This window comes from Rhineura floridana, chromosome 5 (assembly GCF_030035675.1).
Source record: "Rhineura floridana isolate rRhiFlo1 chromosome 5, rRhiFlo1.hap2, whole genome shotgun sequence".
Taxonomy (NCBI): Eukaryota; Metazoa; Chordata; class Lepidosauria; order Squamata; family Rhineuridae; genus Rhineura; species Rhineura floridana.
In genome coordinates this window covers 112,359,133-112,363,148 of record NC_084484.1, presented here as the reverse complement: position 1 = coordinate 112,363,148, position 4,016 = coordinate 112,359,133, and the positions used below count along the sequence as shown (strand labels likewise).

At 39.3% G+C, this 4,016-nt stretch overlaps 1 long non-coding RNA gene across 1 annotated transcript; it reads left to right on the top strand.

Moving 5' to 3' along the window:
* The first annotated feature begins 255 nt into the window (after window positions 1–255).
* Window positions 256–3,630, top strand: LOC133385905 (uncharacterized). Its single transcript, XR_009763000.1, has 3 exons — window positions 256–379; window positions 618–735; window positions 2,745–3,630. It is a non-coding gene; the product is annotated as an uncharacterized LOC133385905 (long non-coding RNA).
* The last annotated feature ends 386 nt before the right edge of the window (window positions 3,631–4,016 follow it).

Genomic DNA, 4,016 nt, shown 5'->3' with positions numbered 1-4,016 from the left:
GAAATTATTATCTTTTGGGGTCTCTCCTCTCCTCTCCTCTCCTCTCCAGTATTCTGCCTTGACTACTTGCTTTCAGTACTTTTAATTCCAGTTATTTACTATGTGAGGAGCTGAATAGGTCAAGGACAACATTTATTTGCTAAGTGTTTGTCCTTTGACCAAACCCCACACATACAAGTGAAACTGCAAATCATTCGGCAGTGTCAGGTTTCACTTTTGTGCTGTATTTTCTTTGGATTTGGGTTTCCTGATGGAGTAAGAAGTACAGCTACACAGGAATTTTTCTTCCCAGTGAACCTTCCCTCCCTTTGCATCCATTCTTTCTGGATTGTTTTTCCAATATTGTTCAGTTGGCTGGTTGACCAGGCTGATTTCATTGGTATATTCACCATGTTTTTTAAGAGCACCTGTGCTTCGGGGTTTTTTTAATGGCTTATTATAATTGTAGATCTGCCTTTCTTACCCTGGTGAAAGATCCAGAATGGTTCTGTAATATTTTCATTGTGTAGAAGGTGTTTTGCATAAGTTCCCACTTGTGTGTGTGTGTGTGTGTGTGTGTGTGTAGTAGGGGAAGGGCTTTAACTCGTTTTGTGCCTTTCCCTTGTCTTTTTTGACAGGAGATCTCTTAGTGCAGTCTCTAAAATGAAGGACAGCTCAGGCCGACACAATGAATGAAAGCAGTTCCTGCTGTCTATTCTCCTAATCACCTACAGGACCAGACTTTCTGGATACCAGGTATTATATACATAAAACAAACAAATTGAAAAAGGGCTATCGGTAACCTGTATGCATGCTCATAAACCCAATACTGACTGGTGGAATGACAGAATGTAAGGGTATGATTACAGACACAGAACTTTTCTCAATCTGAACACTTCCTGTCAGTGGTGTGGATGGAAAAAAGGACAAACACCCTCCCAAACACATGCAACTTGTGGTGTGTTCGTCTGCTACAATTTTATTCCAGAAAACATCAGAACAAATAGCAGCTATAGTACTATAAATGGCACATCTGGAAGGGTCCATGGTGACAGCACTAGAAGAAACAGGGAAGAAAAGAGCAGACCCATTTCTGAAGAGGCAGAGGTAACCTTTGGCTTGATACATGATGTGTGCATGGAGCTTATTCACACGGGAGCCTAACTTCGTACTAAAGATGATACTTTTACAATCATAATAGATTTTCAAGGTCCACACTTCTTGCTCAATGGTAGCTTCCAATCTGCTGTTGTCCATTTACACAAGTAGGCATTCCTCTGGGAAGGATTAGTGTTGCTGTGTCCTTGTGGCCCCACCCTCTCATTTTTCATGTTTACTTCCTCCGGTTCAAGGCTGAAGCTGGGACAGCATGTCGGTATGCAAATGACAAGAAAAAATGAAACTTACTAGACTCCCCTCCCCTTCTCCATTGTCTAAGCCTGGGTGAAAGGTGGACGGGAGGGGAGTGAGTGAATGGCAAAGTAGGCAGCGGCTGCAGCAACTTTTGTGGGCAGCAGAGAGGGAGGGAGCAGGCGATGGGGCATAAGAGAGCCCGCCCACTAAAAACATCAAAGCAAAGTGCCTACAAGGAGGCGCGCAGCACAGCTGAGACGGTTTTTCCTTTTCACATCAGCGGATTGGGTTAATATGGATTTAAAGGGGAAAATTGCATGATAGCTTCTGCTTGTCTGCAACGTCATGTGAACCATGCACATTACAAGGGGATGCAAGTAGCGCCACACACACACTAAATCGCCATGTGGATCAGCCCATGCTCTAGCAAGGGGCAAAGTGTTGGAAGTGTTTTCCACTTCTTTTTCCAACTCTGTGTGCTTTTCAAGGTACAGATTGATTCTATTGGATCTTTTATCCAGATCACTTGGAAAAGCAAAGTGTGTGTGCACGTGTACTCACGCATGCACAAACACATACACATACACACACTTTTTCTGTGTGTTTGTTGGAAGGGCTGAAACAGGGATAGGAGAGAGAAATGACCATCGGAATGGTGCTCACAGAACTTACTAAAAAATCCAAATTTTCCCCTGGGCCTAAAAATAGTAGCAATACCTGGTAAGCTTTCAAACCTTGTTGGACTCTTTAAAATCCCTGTTTGAGATCCAATGCAAGGAAACAGGGGACCTTCAGAGAAGGACATTCCTAAAATAAATCAATGTGAAAATTAAACAAAGGAAACCTTATGCTCAGCATCTCTCTGGCTACTGACAATTGAGCTGGCATCCATGTTGACTCAAATGCAAATGGTCCCTGCAGGCTATTTTAGTTAAAGAGCTGTTTGTTTTATTCAATTGCAATTTGGATTTTTATTTAGTTCCTCCCTAGGGGATACTTCAAACTGGACTGATGTATGCTTGCTTTCTCAACTCAAAATATTCAGCTATTATATATTCTCATATCCTTATGTTTTAATTTGTAATTGTTGAACTCAGCCTAATTGGTTTTTATTACATTTTTCAAATCATTGGAACTATCCTATTTCACATTTTATTTCATGAAAATGGCTTTGAAACTAGGAGATGGGATCTGCTGACCTTTGACCCCAGAAATACATCCACAGTTGGCACACTTACACCCATGAGTTTGCATATTTGCTGGTCATCATAATTCACCAAAGCTATGATAGCACCAACACAGTAAAATAATACATTTAGTGGAGATTAGTCTAGCCTCTGAGGTCCATTGCTCATAATTTTTAAAATCAAGTATTTTGACTAAACTTCCTCATTATGTCCTTGTTTTAATAGGCATGGCTTTCACCGTATCCGGTTATGAATAACTATCCAAACTAAATGCTGTGCTAATTGAAATGGTTCTGAAGTAAAGTCATTGACTTTTGCCTGAAGAGCTTTGTGACACTGCCTTGCAGACTTGTTCCAGATAAACTCTGTTCTTCCGATAGACTTGAATTTTAGGTCCATTTTGAATCTGTATCCATTTCATTGGAAAATAACAATGTGCTGCAGGAAATAAGCTTGAGAAACTTGCCCATGCAGTACAATACAATAATGCTGGAAAGTGTCCATAGTATTCAGTGAACACCCATTATACTGTGTGATATGTTTTCCTTATGTGAACTACACAGCTAATAATATAAGGCTTGTCATTCGGAGGCATTTTGAGAAATAATTGATAACACTTTTATTGATAATTGTGAGGCTGTGAGAAATATTTGAGTAAATCTGTTTTATTTATTTCACACAATTTATAGACCACTTAAAAAATCTCTAATGGATTACAAAAAATTGTATTCATTAAAAAAATGCTATTTGTTAGAAAACAGAGAGGCGTTTGTGAGTGCGCATGCCATTGTATTGGAAGGAAGAATCTATACTTTCCTCCTTAGTTTTCAGAGCAAATTTCTTTCATTCCTGTTTCATGATGCAATCAGGAATATAGATGCTTTCATTATGGAAAGAACCTGATAATTAAGCTCAACTTCCTGCCATCAGGCAGGATAACTCTGCCTAAAGAACTTGTTTTCTAAACTCTTTAGTATGTTTGTATCTCTCTTCTGAATCTTTTCCACCTTTTCAGAACCTTTCTCAAACTGCAGTGTCTGGAATAGAGCACAGCACTGAAACTGAGGGCCTCGTGCTGAATAAAGCAGTAGTGTTAAGCCCCCAGTACTAAGCGGGTTATGTGTGATAAAAGTTGATATTTTGCATCTGTGTTGTAATTATTTACTCATTACATTTATTTAAAACATTTATATCCTGCTTTTCCTCAAAAGAGCTAACAGCAAAAATAAAGCAATAAATAAATAATTTAAAACGTCACCTTTAATCTACAAATGCATTAACACAGCAGCAGAAGCAGCAATAATGCAGCAACAATAGCAAATAAAATTTATTTTTAAAAAAAAAAACACAAACCAGACAGCGCCATTTACCAGCCAACCACCTTCTTACATAGGAGGGTATTTATGACTACCTGAAAATTAATACATAAAGAGGTGAGGAGATGAGCTTTCCTTCGGAGGAAGTTCCTAAGTGTAGGCGCAGCCATGGTCCCAGTTA